Below are 18,364 nucleotides of genomic sequence, written 5' to 3'. Positions count from 1 at the left end.
GTCTTAGTTACTTTTTACTTGTTGTTGAGACAAAATACCTGATGCCCAAAATTAGGGAAGGAAAGGTTTATTTCTTACAGGTTTTGGAGGTTTCAGTCCATACTCAGTTGACTCCCAGGCAGGGTGTCATGGCAAGACCCCATTCATGGCCAGCAAACAGCAAGGCATGAACTGGGAAGAGAGACACACTTTCTTCCCATCATATCCTGGCTCCACCCCCAGGCGGGTGTAGCACTTACTCCACCAATCCAAGTGCTAGACAACGAACCAATCACAAATGCTAGATTTGGTCACTTCCATAATTGCATGAGGCTGGGGGGGGGATGACATAAACCATGACACGGTTCCTTTCCCAATTATCACCTCAGGCCATCACCTTCTGAAAGGCTCTACCCCTGTCTCCAGCACATGCCTGGGATGTCATATCCTGCCAAGAGATCCTGCAAATCCTCTTATTAAGTGCCTATTTTATACCAAACATTGTTTCATTTAATAACCTGCAGTGGTAGGGGTGGGGCAGTTCCCCTCTCTAACACTAGGCTGCCAGCCAAAGCACTGGTTCCTTTTCTTCCCTGCAGTCTGCTGATCAATCCTTAACCACCACCTACCTCCTCACTCCACAGCTCTCCAGTTAGCCACCAAAGTTAGAAGCCACGAGTTGCATTCTCAGAAGCTCAAATACTATTTTCACTTACAGATATAAGAAGACAAAATAACTAAGAATTACTTGAGTGTGTTTCATGCATCCAACAAATGTTTCCTGAGCACCCACTATAAGCCAAGCCCTTTGATAGGCACTAAGTAAGGATACAGCAAATAACAAAGACAGATCTTTGCTTCCAAAGAATTTACATTCTAGTAGAGAGTAACTAAGATGCAGGGAAACTTTTTTTAAATTGTGGAATCAAAATACCACGAATCAAACTCAGGACCTCATGCTTGCCAGTCAGGTGCTGCACCACTGAGCTAAGTCCCCAGCCCAAAAACATTTTTTAAAGATCAAAATATCAAGTAATAAAAGTGCTATGTGGAGCTGCATGTGGTGGCGCATGCCTGTAATCCCGGCACTCGGGAGGCTGAGGCAAGTTTGAGGCAGCCTGGGCTGCAGAGTGCATTCAAGGCCAGCCTGAACTGCATAGTGACACCCTGTTTCAAAAAGACAAAAATTTTATTTAAAAAAATTTTTGAAGATATTACTGCAGCCACTAAAGAGTCAGCAAAATGGAAAGCGGCTGTGGATGAGGGCGAAGGGGTAACAGGGCTCAGTCAGTGGCTCTGCGACCTCAGGAAACACCATGGTTTGTGTTTCAGGTGATCAAAGGTGGGTCCCTGGGAAGCCTCTTGGAAGATGGTGGAAAGCGTTAGAGGTGGGGAGTCTCTGATTCCTGGGAGTGTGATCTCAAAGGAGGCTGTGCAGCCAGGCACAGTGGCAGCTGCCTGTACTCCCAGCACTCTGGAAGGCTGAGACAGGAGGGTCCCAAGTTCAAGCAAAACCTGACAAACTTGGCAATTTAGCAAGAGCTCGTCTCAAAATTAAAGCAGGATGCTGCTCAGTGTGAAGGCTCTCGGCTCAATCCTCATTCCTGAAACACAACTATAAACAGAACTCTGTGGGACTTCGGCAGCTTCCTCCTGCTCTCTTGCTCCATTTCCTCATGAGGTGAGCAGTCTCCCCGCTGTGCCTCCCCACTGTGAAACGCTGCGCTCAGTCTTGGACTGGAACCCATAGAACCATAAGCCAAGGGGCTGGGGATTTAGCTCCGCGGTATAAGTGCCTGCCTGGCAAGCGTGAGGTCATGAGTTCGCTCCCCGGTACAAAAACAAAAACAAACAAAACAAAACAAAAAAACCATAAGGCAAAATAAAACATTTCTTTGTTGCTCAGATCTTCTGTGTATGACAAAAAAACTGATTAATAAGGGAAAGTAACATCAATCTGATCCAAATACTAACCCAAGGTTTTAAGCAGGATTTATGCTTCCCTGATTTATGTTTCCAAGACAATTCAGGCCATTGGGAAAAGGTAGGATCCGAGAGGCCAGGGACGAGGTCTGCTGCTAGCCCAGGACCACACTCACAAATGCCTGTCCCGGCCCAGCTTATCTCCCAAGCAAGCCAAACAGCTGCAGGGCATGGCTCTTTCTCCATCCTACAAAAGCCACGCCTCACACGTGCAGAATCACTAAGAACAGACGTGTTCAACAAGGAGCCAGAGAAGCCTGATGCTGTTTGTGGCATTTTTCTTTCGAGAATAATAACTACATAGAAAGTTCATCCTCAGTGGCTAAACTAACTAAGATAGGCGCCTACCAGATGCATGGTCATGATAACATACAGACCGATGTACATTTGATTTTTGTTTTGTTTTGTTTTGTTTTAAATTACCACTCAAGAAACCACAGCAGTTTTTATTCCTTAATGGTGTGGGCAGTGTAACCATTTAGCTATGATTTATCAGGCTATGATTTGATGGCCTAAGTCAATTTAAAAGTGAGGAGATGTAGTTTTTTTAAGCTAAAAATCCTAGTATTTCCTTCTATAAGCACACTTGCAGAAGTGGGCAAACGTGTGTGTATGCACATGAGTGTGCCTATGGTTGGGGCTTTGATGGTGGTCAGGGTAAAGGGTAAAGAATGTTCTTTGGTAGGGCTGAGAACTTCCCTCTGACACTGAAGGAGGAAACATCTGGGGCCCCTTTTTAGCCTACCCAGCCGTGGGGCAGAAGAGAACCTAGGAGTGATGCAATCTAAGACCGTCAGCAGTCTACCCCCTGTAGTGGAGTCAACTTACTTCCGTTTGCTTTTGTGCCCCTGTGAACTGAATCCAGCCCCCTCCACGTGTGAGGCGGGTGCTGAACCGTAGGGTGGCAGCCCTGTACCCTAGAATGACCTTTCATTCCATTCCCATTCTCTCTGTTTCAAGCATTCTACGCTCCCATTCTATAGGAAGACAATTCTAACAACCCTTTCACATCACTGGGACCTAGAGCCAATCGATTCAGGCTTTTCTCACCCTGCTCGGCTCCTGGCTGTTAACTAATGGTGCATGAGGCAAAGGACACTGTTACTTTCAACAGGATTTCAAGTATTGTGATGAGATGAGAAAGAGCTAACAAGTTTTCTAAAGTAAAAGTTTTCTAGAGTGAATGCTGTAAGAAAAGGAACCAGGACCTATCTCCTCCTTTTTTGCTAGGGAGAATTGAACCTCTTCTTTAACTTGCTTTGTACGGTAAATCATTGCTCAGGAAACAATAGTATAAGCCTGGTATCCTTTTAAATTGTAATATTTACTCCCCCAACCCTGTGCAGGTTCCTTTCTGCCTCCAGGAATCAGGAGCCCTTGGTAAGGACAGATGTACAAAGAGGAGCTCGGCCGGCTTGGCAGCTGAGGCTGTAGGACACTGTCCCTGGGTCAGTCTGGAAGCTGATGTCACAGTCATACTGGGAAACTCAGGGATTTTCCACTTGCTGTGCAGACTAAAGAGTTCTTTGAGAGAAGACACGCGTATGCATCCCTGTTAGTTTCAGCAGGAAGTTCTCAAGATGACAACTCTTTTGAGGAAGCTACTTCTCCAGCAGGTGAGTCTCTGAGAAAGCTGGAAAGCCGTGTCCAGCCCTGGCCACCTGACGTGTGAAAGGCCGTGCATTTCTCCTCCCCAAGCCACCAGTGCAGAGACCAGTTCCTGGTTCTATTTCCAGCCACTGCAGCAATTTTATGGCAAGAACAGGAACTCACCTGTCACCAAGTCTAGAACTGCACCGTGCAATTTCCCTCCAGCCAGCGCTCTTTAATCTTGAATAAGAGTCCATCAGACACTTAGAACCTGTTCTTTTAAGAGACTTCTAAACTATATAGTGAGAGCTTGTCTCACAAAATCTGTAAGAGGTTCCTGAGTTCCTACAAGATTTCTACTTCTTCCTTAAAGCTGTGCACCTTAAAAAACTGGAACAGGGGAGGGGTTGTCTTAACCTGTTTTCTGTTGCTATAACAAGATGCCCAGACCAAATAACTTGTGAAGAATAGAAGTTTATTGGCTCACAGACTTGAAGAGTAAATTCCAGAACATGGTGTCGGCATCTGCTCTGTATCTGGCCTTCCTGCTGCATCAGGATGTGGCTGGAGGCATCACATGGTGAGACAGTCAGAGTACTAGTTCAGTTCTTCCTCCTCCCCTCTTCCTCTTCCTCCTCCTCTTCCTCTTCTGCCACTAATCATCCCAACGGGCCCTCACCTTTGAGACCTCACCTAAGTCTCCACTTCCAAATAGCATTAATATGGATTTTTTAATTTCAGCACGTAAGTTTTTCGGGGGGCACATGTAAGCCACTACTGAAGAGTGTACAATTGTATTCTTTCCCTAGAGCAAAGGAGAAATAAGGTGCAACTCCTTAGCCAGGAAAAGGCAACCAAGTGATTCTTTCGATAATTTCTGGTGGAAATAATTTACTGCATCTACTTAAAATTTCAGAAGCAGCACCATCTTTTTTTTTTCTTTTTTTTTTTTTAATTTTATTTAAGGAGAAAAGAAAAAAAAAAGCAGAGAAAGGGTACAAGTTATACAGATTTGCAGAAAAAAAATGAACAGTAGGAAATCACTAGTTAATGGATTACATATTGTCATCTTAGAAATAATTGTTCAAGTCACAAAATTAAAGCTTGTAAAGTGGACATTCCATCAATGATACTGCAAACAGTTCTGTTCAATGATCCAATAAAACTCTGTGATATCATATTTTATCTTATACACTTAAATATACATGCAGTTATATAGTTTAGAGCACTTTCTTTTCCTCTCTTTTGTACAATGACTATTACACATTTTGGGTTTCATTGCTCTCACGGTTCTTATTACTTTTTTGGAAGAGAGTAAAACCAAATGTGCCATAACAGAACAGAATCGGTCAAGGCAAAAGGGTGGACATAATAGATAATGTGAAAACATAATACAAGGTGATCAACAATGGTTACCATAATGCCTCCCGCTATCTCTAATAGAATTGCCTATACCATTAGTTATAATACAATTGAACAAAACAGTAAAGAACAAAACCGACAAAACCAAACCATTGGAGACATTGTAGGTCTTCAAAAGTAGATAAAAGTCAACGAGAATGGGCGTTATAATGAATCTCATTATCTTCACAGCAGAAGCAGCACCATCTTAAAGTTCTGCTTTAGCAGGCGTCCAACTACAGCCATAATTAATTATTTAGAAGAAAGAATTTTTTGTATTCTCAATTCCCAAATTCAACTTTGACATTTTAAAGTTTACTTCTTTGCAGTGAGAAAAAAAAAAAAAAAGTTAAGTTTTAGAAAGAGATTTTTGAAACACTGAGATAACAGTCCTCCCTCTTCCCACTTTTTAAAACATTTTTTATTTTGTCTCCTTGAGACAGGGTCTCACTGTGCAGTTCAGGCTGGTCTTGAGCTCACTTCATAGCCCAGCTGGCCTTGAACTCACAATGATCCTCCTGCTTCAGCCTCCCGAGTGTTAGGATTTCAAGGGGCCTCACCACATCCAGCTCTCATTTTTGAGCTACTCAGGGATAATTAATTCCAAATCACCTCTAAGGCAGAATAAAGTTCATGTCATTTTTTTTCCAAGTCCATTTTATTGAAGGAGAAAAAGAAGAAAAAAAATAAAACAAAATTTCAAAACACGTTAATCAGGGGAAAATTCAGCTCAAGACACCTCCTCAACAGAATAATACTTGCTAAGGTTAGAGGGTTGTATTCTTAATCTTTTCTTTTTAATTGGGTTACAATTTCCTAATAAGTCATGCTTGTTTAAAGCATACAAGGAAAAGTTCAAAACAAGGTAGAGTAAAACATAATAACCTTAGAAGATGTTGTATATCTCAGAAAACCCACTGTAAGCCCACCCTTACAGAAGAAACTCACAGTGCACATGAAGCAGTCTCAATGAACACTTTGAGCAAGGTTGCCTGAGCACCAGTTTACTGTACTAATAAATGTCTGGGAGTTGATGGCCGCCACTTTGAGCACCTCTTGTAATAACTCAGATTCGTACTCTGTGAGTCTGTGCATGCATGCACTACTGGGGATTGAACCCAGGACCTTCCTGCTGAGCTGTGTCTCTGATGCCCCCTTCTTTCCTTTCATTTGATGGCAAGGTTTTGCTAAGTTGCCTAGGCTGAGCTCAAACTCCCAATCCTCCTGTTCAGCCTCCAAAGCACTAGCATTACAGGCACGTGCCACCAAACCTGGCCAGAGAGCTGCAGATTTTAAATACTTCCCAGAACATTGATTTGCTCATTTCTTGTGGTTGCAAAATTGAGCAATAAGTGTGGGGATTTCCACCTAATTTGAAGGGAAATGATGTGAGGAGAGTTATGCTCGTATTAAGCAGCTCCAGCACTCATGTGAGTAATCTCGGTTCACAGGCTTCATGGCCCTCCTGATTCACTTCTCTATTCAGTGGAACCCTGAGGCCATCAGACTCGCTTTCTACTCTGAGTGGTGCTAAAATCACTTCTCATGTGTTAGTTACAACATAATGTGAACAAAGGAGAACACGCCTCTGCCTGAGTAATCCTTCATTTGCCCAGCACTGCTGACCACGGGAATGTCCCCCAAGGGGAGCAGGAGGAAGAAGACAGCAGACTGACAGGCCGGGCTCCCTTGTTTGGCGGTGCCTTGAGTTCATCAGGGGCCAGGAATATGAGCTTCCGGTTTAGTCCACTTACCCAACAGAGGTTAAGTTCTGGCCATGCTTTTAAAGTGCTAATTTATAAACCAAAATGTCAGTGCATTCACTTTTACACACACACATACACATACACACACATGTGCACACACATACACTATGCAAGTGTCAAGCGAAAAAAATTCCCAAATACATCATTAGTCAGTATTACTCTCTCAGTCTTAAAAAATCTATTTAGAAATGACTATACTAGGGGCTGGGGATTTAGCTCAGTGGCATAAGCGCCTGCCTTGCAAGCAGGCAGTCATGAGTTCGATCCCTGGTACTGATAAAAAGGAAAAAGACAAAAAAAAAAAAAAAAAAAAGAAATGACTATACTATCAGAAGTTGGCTTTTGAGCATTGTACCTAATTTCTTATATGCCTCTCATCAAGCCTGTGATTTCCTTATATCCTTAGAGCCCAGCACAGTGCCTGCTACACAGCAAATACTTAAATATTTTTATATGAGTGAATAATTAAGTGACATTCAGAGTTCACCAAATAATGTATACAAACTTCAGAAAAACTTGTAGAAGGCGTATATTTGCCTAATTTCTCAACTGCAGATTCATCTATGAGGGACCTTTGAGGATGTTGAGTATCTTAGAAAACCCACTGTGCAGCCCACCCTTACAGAAGAAACTGACAGTGCACGTGAAGCAGTCTCAGTGGACACTTTGAGCAAGGTCGCCCAAGCACCAGTTCACTGTACTAATAAATGGTCCTTTTAATTGTAGAGGCCAAAGGTAACTTGTATTAATCTCATGATGCCTCAATAAATTTAGCAGTAAAATATTCATACACGTTTTTGTCTCCTCAATCATGTATACTTTTTTTTTTTTTTTTGGCAGACTCTGTATGTGAAGTCCCTTTGCAAGCTGCAAAGCTCCACATAACAAAGAATTATCGAATACATAAGGGATGGTGGCCCTGAGCTGTGACACGTGAGTGCACCCACCTGCACAGTGGCAGTAATGGGCCGCAGAGGCAAGTCCCAAAGTATCAAAGCCGGGTCAGTGGCACAAGTTTCCACAAAACATGATTGACAATGTTTTTGACAGGATTATTTCCAAAAGATGGAAAGTATTTCCAAAAGATGAGACGTATAAAACAAAAAGAGGCCTTTATTCTGAGAATGCGGAGAGAGATGACCGGCACCCTGGGCTGCTGAAGTCTGGCGATCTGTCCAGCAGACTCGTGGCGTGGGGGGTCTATAAGTAGCCTAAGCTTAGGGCAGTGCCCTAGGCCCAGTAGGGATGCACAGGTATTTCATTGGCACACGTTTGGCGCCAGGGGCAGATCCCTAAGGGTGGGGGAGATAGAGTCACAGGTAAATCTCTAGGGGCGGGGAAGACAGGAGCTCCCTTGGTTCCGGCTTTTTCTGGCTACAGTGTCCCGTCTGGGCCAAAACCCTTTCAGTTTTGAGAAAACATAGTGAGAGAAATCAGGTTGTAAAAGCATCTCTGATGCCCAGAGCATAAAATGAATGGCTACCAGCAAGGAGCAGAGAAAGACAGGGCACCCGAAACCCAAACTCCTCACACATACTGACCAACTCAGAAACCTGGCTCTGTAAATTAAAAACTGGCAGATTCTCTGTGAAAGACTTTAAACACGTTCGGCTTACATTTCTGTTGAGCAGGAACGAGAAGAAAAAAACCCAGAAATAGAAGTGGAAATTCTCCAGAGACTGTCGTCAGGATTATCTGACCTTGGAAAAAGAGGGAAGCCATGCTGCTGTTGAGGAGGATTCTGGGGGCCTGGGTTACACCTAGGCTGAGTCTGGGACAGCCTGGCCAGGAAAGCGTTGTTACTTCCTAAACTTACATATAGAGCAGTCATCCGTAGGCCCCTAATCTGCCCTAACATTAAGAAGTCAGTGCTAGCGCAAGCCACAGTTTAGGGGTGGCGAAGGCAGGGCCACCCACATAGCTGTCAGGGGTGGGGGGCTGGCAGACACCCGGCCTCTGGAGGGGAAAACATTCAGCCCGGAACAGAACAGCAGGCAAGAGCAAGCCATTTCCTCCTTTGTCCACAGAACCCGGAGGTCTAACTCCTTTTCAGGGCGTGGTACTGGTAAACGGAAGGAGGCAGCCAGGAAAGCTGTGCACACCTCAGCTCTGCAGGTGTCCTGCAACATTGTCCCTTTCTGTCCCCGAGAAGGAGCGGGTTTCTTTTTTATCTGCAGTTACTCCTCGCCCTGGAGATTGCAAGCGCTTCTCCCCACCAAACCCCAAGGGGAGGAGCGGGAGAGAATCACACCTAAGGTGCCCACCCCGCTCACCAGCTCTCAAGCCAGAGGAAGGCCGGGGAAACACAGGCCTTCCTGCATGATCTAGGGCTGCAGACTTCACAGGAAAAACCCTTGCAGAGCTTACTTTTTAAAACTCACCATTCCTCAGGTCCGGCATTAGCTGAGACCAATAGGAAACCAAGCAGTGGGAGTAGGGAGATGTGACTTCAGCAAGGCATTAGCATATACACTAACTGACACCAGGCAGGGCCACCGCCCCTGCCCAGCTGGGAGCCCCGGGTGCTGCATCCTGTAGCTTAGTGACTGACGCAGTCTGGTGGCGCCCGCCTGTAACTGCATTATTGCGGAGACTGAGGCAGGAGGAGCACAAGTTCTAGGTCAGCCTGGGCAGCAGAGGAGCTCATGTCAGAAAGAAAGGGGGTGAGGGGCAGGGAGAAAGAGAGAGGGAGAGAGAGAGGGAGAGGAAAGGAGGGCGGGAGGGAGGGCGGGAAGAGGAGGACCCTGCCTCAGTATTTGAGGTAGAAATCTGCTCTTACCTGGGGGAGCTGTTATTTCACCACGTCCTCCGCGGTGGCGGTGCCACTTTATTCCCACCAACAGCGCAACGCGGTCCATTTCTCCACATCTTCTCCCGCACTTACTGTTTAGGGTTTTTGTATTTGTTTTTATAATAGCTAACCTATACGCATCTAAGATGGTGTCTCGTGGTAGTTTTCACATTTCCTTAGTAATTAATGATTTTTATCACTTTTTCATGTGTTCACTGACCACCTTTATATAAAAGTTTTTTAAAAAGCTAATAATCTAATAGTAATTTCTGCAAAGATATTACATAGAGCCACGATGAACAATTTTACTTTAATGAGTGACGCAAATTACAAAATATAATTTTAATCATCCCGTTTATAGTAAAAAGAAATATATTAGGAATAACTAAATTTAGAAAATAAAAGAGCCACTCAGAGAAAAGTAATATTAAGAGTAACAAAAGAACCCTACCACAAACAGAGAAATACTAGTGGTCAAGAAGACTAACCGTAGTAAAGATGGTGATGCGTCTCAAGTTAATGCGCAGATTTGATTATACTAACAGCAGCACAGGTCAGTGACACAGGCTGTGACGTCTGTGCTCATGCATGGAGGTGTGCGCTGTTTAAAGGGGGTTCAGCCTGAGCAGTCCATCATGACGCAATTCCCTCACTGTGCCGACAGCACAGACTCTGCCAACCAGGGGACATCACTAGTCAAAACAGACATCAAGGAACAACCATCAGACGTGTGGTCTGTCTTTGCTGCTTGTGTATGTGTGTGTGTGGTACTAGACACTAACCCAAGACCTCTACAGTGAGCTACAATTCAAATTTTTTTATATTTCTATTTTCTTAAATTTTTTTTTTTTTTTTTTTTTTTTTTTTTTTTTGCTTTGTTTTGTTTGGAGGCAGGTCTCACTATGTAGTTCAGGCTGGTCTTGAACTCAGAGTGATCCTCCTGCCTCAGCCTCCTGAGTGCTAGGATTACAGGAGTGCACCATCACACCCAGCTTACATTTTTATTTTGAGACAGGGTGTAAATTGCTAAACTGCCCAAGCTAAGCTTGAACTTAGTTTTCCTCAGCCCCACAGAAAGCTGGGATTGGAGACATGAGCCGCTATGCCCAGGTCAGTCTTTGCTTTCTGTATTTTACGATGTCTGGACATCTGTAGCCTGAGAACCCGTCCTGCCAGGGCCACTTCCTATGGAATGCGCTCACCTATCATAGACAGACCAATCAGCACCAAGTCTGTAACCCAACCACCTGCTTCCTCTAACTCGTACACCAAGCTGGCATCTCCCCTGGCCCACAACCCAAGGACAGACGCCAGACGCCCACAAACAGCCCCTGTGTCCCAAAGCCCACTGGGACACTCACACTACCCGATCTGCTAACCTGTCCCATTTCTGGCCTCCCTGCAGAAAAGCCACACAGGCCGTGTGTGGCGCGTGCCTCCTCTCACTCCTGCCCGAGTTCCTCCCCACGCTTGCCCCAGGCTTGGCACATGTGCTGTGCCTATGTCCTTGATAACTTTATTTTCAGTGACACTAATCTGCCCATCTTGTCACTCAGTCACTTACAAATTAAGATCTGGGCACAATTCAGTTTCTTTTTGTGTTCTTTGACCATGATACTTAATTTTCTTTTATACCTAATACTTTTAGCTTTTGTTTTGTTGGTAGACTGGAGATTGAACCCAGGACTTTCATACTAAAATACATCCCCAGTCCTGCCCCCCCCCCCCCACCGAGAGTCTCCCTGAATTACCCCGGTTGAGCTGGAACCTGTGATCCTTCTGCCTCAGCCTCACAGAGTGCTGAGATTACCATGTCTAGTTTTTTCTAAGCAGCAGCTGCTGCCCCCTTCCATTCATTTACGATACTACACTGTTGGTGAACATCTGTTGTTGTTTCTTCCCTGGCTCTCAAGGCAGCAGTTCTGTTTCCAACACCTTCTTTTGCACAGGAATGCACACATCTGCAAAGAACAAGCAGGTAGAAGGAGAGAGAGGAAGAGTCCTTGGAAGCCAGGAAGGGCGGGGCAGGGGATAGAGAGGAGGCGAATGGACAGGCTCAGTACCCTCTAATGCTCTATAGCACAGCAGCACAGCTACGGTTGATGGCAAATGTATACTTCAAAACAGTAGGAGAGGATTTTGAATGTTACTAACACAAAGAAATGCTAAACATTTGAATAGAGATGCCAGTTACCGCGATCTGGTCACTGTGCATGATATCCACGTATTCAAAAACCATACTGTGGCCCATATTCATAATTACCATGTTAAAAATCAAAAGGAGGGGCTGGGGATTTAGCTCAGCGGCATAAGCGCCTGCCTTGCAAGCAGGCAGTCGTGAGTTCGATCCCTGGTACCGATAAAAAGGAAAAAGAAAAAAAAAAATCAAAAGGAACAAAAGAACATGGAGGCTACAGAAAGCCACCATTCATTCAATCAACAATCTTTTTGTTGTTGCTCTGGGGTTTTTATATGTTTGTTTTTTATCTTTTTTGAGACAAAGCTTTGCTATTTAGTTCAGGTTGGCTTTGAACTCACTTTGTAGCCCCAGCAGGACTTGAACTCCTAATGATCCTCTTGCCTCAGCCTCCTGAGTATTGGGTAAACAGGCATGCACCACCACATTCAGCAGAAACTTTTTTTTTAGTACTGGGGATCGAACTCATGACCTCACATTTGCCATGCAGGCACTTATGTCGCTGAGCTAAACCCCCAGCCCAACAACTTTTCCCAAAACTTAGCATAGGCTGGATAATAGCTACCTAAAAGATGATTTCATTCTTTAAAAATATCACAGTCCAGTGGAATTAAAAAGAAAATCTCCACTGGCAATAGCTCAGTATTAGAGTGCTTGTCCAAAGGCCATGGTTTGATACCCAGACCACAAAAAAGAAAAATACTACAAATATGAACAGGATAGCTTTAAATTATGTCACGACTTTGACTAAGAGATGGTCCTCTTGCCTGCATGTTCATTTTTTAATAATCTCTGAGAAACGTTTCACAACCATATGGTTGACAGTTAACTAGCGATCTAGAAAGGCATTTGTTTTCCAGAAGCAGAAAAAAAGCGTACTAAAATGTTTAGTATGCACTTGCTGAAAGTAAATAAAACTATATAAAATTCAGAGTCAACTTTCAAGGCTTGGAGAAACTGTTTTTTGTTTTGTTTTTTACTGTTGAAGGAAAATTATGCTTCCACTACGGTTCCCTTTGGCTGCTAGGTATAGTTGAATCTTTTGTTAGTTTTATATTTTTTAAATGGAGAAGCATGACTGGAAAACTGCAAAGTACACACACACATTTTTTTTTTTTTGTATCGGGGATCGAACTCAGGACTGCGTGCTTGCAAGGCAGGTGCCTACGCCACTGAGCTAAATCCCCGGCCCACACATGCTATTTCCATAAAGACAGTTTAATTATATGACAGTAACAAAACTTTTACCTGTCAAGGAAACATATGAGACTCATGTAGCAACAACTTCAATCTAAACCCAATCACTGGAGAATAAAATTAAATCAAAATGGAGTATCAAATTCTATAGTTGACTATGACAAGAAAAGAGACAAGAGGAGGAGGATGGGAAGGAAAGGAAGGGAGGGAGGAGCTGGGCCACTGCACCAGCGACAGCAAGCACGAACACACACGCAGTCCTAGAGAAAGGCAGACATGAGTGCACAGACGCGGGACGGCCGGGCCTCTCCCGGGACAGGGAAGAGGAGCCGAAACTGCGGGAGTCTGTGCTCCGGCTCTGGTCCCCTGGATACCTGTGACAAGCGCCTGGTTTTGTCTTACACAGCAGTTTAACTTCAGATTAGAGCAAGAGCAAGCTTTTCACGGCAAAACAGCCGAAGCCTCTCCGCATTCGTGGACTTGCCAGGCCTCTTAGCGGGCCCGGGGCCTTGCTTCTAAGCAGCCCAGCCCTACTGGAACTTTGCGATGCTGTGCTGCAAAACCAAATGCTGTGTGAATCCCGCTGTTTCCCTTCCTCGGGCCGCTTGTGGACTCGCTGACACAGAGCCTTTGCAGTCTGTACACCTCTTCCCATCTCACCTGTCACCGCTGTCCTCCCAATGGGACTCTGAGCCCTCACGTGAACGTAGGCAAGGTGCCGAATGGCTTTCAATGCTCTTTCTCGCAGGATCATTCTGACCTGGCTGTGTCCTTATCTTCGCTGGTTTCCTGCCTGCTTGACCATGACGTGACCAGCTGTACCCTCAAGCACTCATCTAAGCGTTCAGCCACAGTGTCAGGGGATCAGCTTCCAGGATTGCTTGTGATTTCACCACAGTATTGTGAAAATAATCTTCCTTACTTCCTAGACATAGTAGATTTAAAAAGAAAGAATGGGGGTGTAGCTCAGTGGTAGAGTGCTTGCCTAGGATGTATATTATCCCAGCACTGAAAAATTAAAAATAAAACATTGAATTTATCTTATTAAAGATAACCCAATTACCAAAGCAAATCTGCTATTAAGAAAGAAGCCCATACTGCAGTTAATAATTTAAAGCCTATCACCACATTCAAAGGAAGAGCTCCCTGCAGTTGTATCAGCATGGCAGTCACAGACAACTGTTCATTCTGATATCGACGTAAGAACTTCTGAAAAATAACTCTGTCTTCTTTGCAGGCAGGAGAGCGGAGGGCAGGAAATATACTGGGCTTGTCAAGGCTGCTTCATACTGCTTGATGCAAACTGCCTACAGACTGTTCATAAAATAAAGTAATAATAATAACCCAAACTAGAGACAAATTGGGTCAAACTGCAAAACCCGTCAAAAACTGTTATCCAAGTGGTTGAACAAGAGGCCAAATGTTATTCATTTTTTGATTATTATAATCTAGAAAAATATATGTAAAAAACCACTACCATTTGAACACCAAAGATCATCTGAACACTTACAAATCAATTAAACTCAGTCCATCAAAACAGTTAAGTCTGGAGGTGGGGGTGCAGATCAGGTTAGGGTACCTGCTTATTAGCATGAATAAAGCCCCAAATTTGATCTCCAACCCACAAAACAACAAAAATAAAAAATTGTACCTTCTCTGGTAGACTGATGTTTTGCCATAAGTCTGTTTCATGCCTACACCCAATGTTCTTTTGTCCCTCATATTAAATGGGTATAGGAAGGTCTGATGGGTCTATCATAGGAAGACTTCTTGGGCTACATCAATCCTGTAACAGACCCTATCTTTGAAACACTGTGACCTTGTTCTAGTTTTAAAAATAAATAAATAAACCCTCATATATATTCTGTCTTATGTTTAACATACAAAATACATATTTTTGGAAGGAATAACATCAGAGATAGTCTGCCTCCAACCACCACCCATGATGTAAAATTGGAAATAGATTTATTAGAAGAGACACCAATAAAAGTCAGTCTTAGACACAGTGGAAATGATCATTTAGCTCCAGGCTCCCAGCGGTGCAGAAGTGTGTATAAACGTACTCAGTGTCCTTGGAACCTAGATATCCAGCCCCACTGAGAATCCACTCTGACAAGCCATCAGGTCTCCAGAGAAACAGACAACCTTCCTCTTAAAACACTTCCCTTTCCAGTCTCCAGATAGAGAAGGTAACACCAGGTAGAGATCACAGTCATCAAATACCTTCCAAAACCAGATCAGACAACTTACATTTAAATTTATATCCCAGTTTGTTTATATTCTGTTTCTGAAAATTTCAGGGTTTGGATTGTTGGAGAGTGTCATTCCACTGATTACTTGTTTGTGCTGATTTATTCAAGGTATTCCTACATGCAGTATGATTTTTTTACTCCCCTCACTTTAGACATTTTTTTTTTTTTTTTTTTTTTTTTTTGAGACAGAGTCTAGCTATGTTGTTCAGGCTGGCCTTGAACTCACTATGAAGACCAGACCTTAAACTCAAGGCGATCCTCCTACCTCGGCCTCCTAAGTGCTAAGACTGCAGGTGTGTGTCACCACGCCTGGCCTCACTGGAATTTTTGAAGCTTGTGTTGGGAAAAACCTTTCTCCAGCTAGGATTGGTATTTACTTGGACAAGTTACCAGGGACCCTACCCACCTAGGAAAATGTTAATTCACAGCATGTAGTCTGTTCAGGCACAAAGGTAGCATGCATTTAGGCTCTAAATTGGCAAAATGACTGGTCACATATTCTAGGAGGAAACTTTCTTCCTCTAACCCAAACTAGGATGAGGTAGTTAAATTGTTGTAGAAAAAATGAAATCAACAATAGCCAGGAGCTCAGAAGAAAGGAAATTTTACTGAGGAGAGAAGTACTCTCCAAAGTCTGAGGTGCTGACCACAGAGAGCTTGTCTTATTTAAAAGGTGGCAAACAGAAGTTACAAGAATGAGCGAAACTTTGCTGACGGCTATGGTACAATGAGCATCTCCTGGTGAGCGACTGTACGTAGTTTTTTAGCACATTCACGAACTTTTTGATTCAAGGACAAATCATGACTTACCTGACTCCAGAGGCAGAGAACAGAATGGCTTCAACTTTACTGAACAAAATGGCCACAGATGGGTCAGGATTTCTGCTTCAGTCTCTCTGAAAAATTACTTTTTTTAATTCACCCTTTCCCTGAGGTTAAGATCCTCTTAAGTTCTTGGTTTTAGGAAGTCTCCACTCTTAATTTTTTCACGAGTTCAAAGTTTGACTTCTGGTCCTGTGTCACCTTGAGACCCCCACTCTAAGCCTCCCGAGATTGGCCATGCTCCCAACAGGACTAAGGCCTTCAGCATCTGCTCCCTCTCCCCTCCCCTACATGGTTATTTTGTTCGGGCCTCAGAGGGTTTCCTTCTACAAGCTCAAAAATCTTTTAAAGCTGCTCTTAACATTCCTAGAAGCTTCATGTCAGTGTTTCCTGAAAGTCAGTCACACTGGCAGAAACAGAGGTTTAAAAACGCTGCATTTCTGGGTGTCTCACAAATCCAGGACTTCAGTTACCCTCACCCTACCCAGCTAGCATCGAATTTCTCTTCAGAAATTTTCTCTAAGGTCACTGCCTCCCATCCACATATTTTATAAGACCAAAAGATGTACACAGATTCCTTCCTTGCTTTGTTTCATATTCCAGTATAACTTATTAATTCTAAATTCAAAATATTTCTTGAATTTTCTCTTTCCTTCATTCTGATTCCTACAGCTTTCTGAATTTATCATTTATTTTAGGGACCCTTGAAATAATCTCTATTTTCATTCTTTCCTTCCTTAAATCCATGCTTTATGCAGCTGCTATACCATACCCTATTTAAAAGACAACTCTTTAAAAAAAATAAAAAATAGAAGACAACTCTAGCCATGTTATTTGCATAATTAAGTCTTGAGCAACTCCTCTGTTGTTATCAAGATAGTCTCAATTGTCTGCCTGACCACGTAAGGTCCTCCACAGCCAGCCCTTCCCTCTGCTGCAGACAACAAACTGCGCGCAGGCTTCTGCTCGACCAGCCACCTCTCGGCCACCTTCATACCTCACTGGCCGGCGCTCAGCCACCATCGGCTCCTAATCTTTCCGAACCCAGGTCAAAATCTTCTCTTCCAGAAGACAAGGCCAGTTCTCACTGCACCTTGGTTTTAGCACTGAACTACGAGCTTGCCTGTACTTTGTAATCCCAGCTCTCAGGAGGCTGTGGCAGAACTGCCTGAGCCACACAGTGAGTTCAGAGCCAGGTTACACCACACGGCAAGACTATCTCCAGAAACACAAACCAAACCCAAAATCCTGCGGGTTAGTTCCTACTGTTTTATCATCTGTTGTCTCCAAGTGACTCACAACAATCCTCCTGCCTCAGCCTCCCGTGTGCTGCGATTACAGAGGTGAGCCATCAGGCCCAGCTGTAAATGTCATTTTTAAAAAACATAAACACTAAAGCACAATTCTGACCATGCTGTGCTTGTCCTTAGAAACTGCTCTGCCTCTAGCGCTTGTATCACTGTCCCTGCTGCACCAGCAGCTCCCAGAAACCCACCAAATTCCTAGAGAGCTCATCCCCGTCTGTATCCCCAAGCCACTGGGCCCTGGAGCAGGCAGTGAACCGCTGGCCTGCCCTCAGGCTTCTTCTTTACATCTAATGCTCATTAGCACTAGCAGTCTTCCAGAGCCACGCTAGGACCTGACTGCTCAGGGCCACAGGATTCCCACGGGACCCAGCCGCTGCCTCCCACTCTGATCTTACAGCCTCCGCTTCTCATGGCATCACACAGCAGGAATCTGCTACACAGAGGATCAAGGTGACACAAATGGCCCTAAGGCCTGGGGAGGGGCCTTCTTAACCGTCAATGGGAATCAAAGCATTAAAAGTCAGTTTTCTCATCACCACCAAGGGACAAGAATTCTTTTTATTTTTTCCAATTTTTTTTTTTCTTTTTTCTTTTTCTCGGTACCGGGGATCGAACTCACAACTGCCTGCTTGCAAGGCAGGTGCTTATGCCGCTGAGCTAAATCCCCAGACCTGGGACAATAATTCTAAACAATGCCAGAAATAAGGCGCCCTCCTACCGCTCTTCCCCAGTGGGGAAGACACTGCTGCTCAGTGGTGGCTTCCCTTAAAACCTAGTGTCCATCCACACACACAGTTATTCCTTCCCCGGCCCTGAGTCTCCTCCAAGACGGCAGGCATGGGGAGGGGAGCTCACCGCCAACCCCACGTGCAGACGCTCAGGACCCTCCGGACCCGGTGGCTCCCGCAGTCGGCCTCAACGGTCCAGGAGGGCCCGCGGTGAGGGAAACACGCTACGTCTCGGTGCTCTCTGTGGCTAGGACAGTCAAGCCTCAGGCTCAATTCCTAGCCCACACTAAATGCTTCCAGAACAGAGTTTCAAGGCCGCCATTCACAGAACACCAGGACCTGGACACCAGT

The sequence above is a fragment of the Cavia porcellus genome, unplaced genomic scaffold (assembly GCF_034190915.1).
Source record: "Cavia porcellus strain 051 isolate PalLab524CR breed Dunkin Hartley unplaced genomic scaffold, mCavPor4.1 scaffold_9, whole genome shotgun sequence".
NCBI lineage: Eukaryota > Metazoa > Chordata > Mammalia > Rodentia > Caviidae > Cavia > Cavia porcellus.
This window is presented reverse-complemented; position numbering follows the sequence as displayed.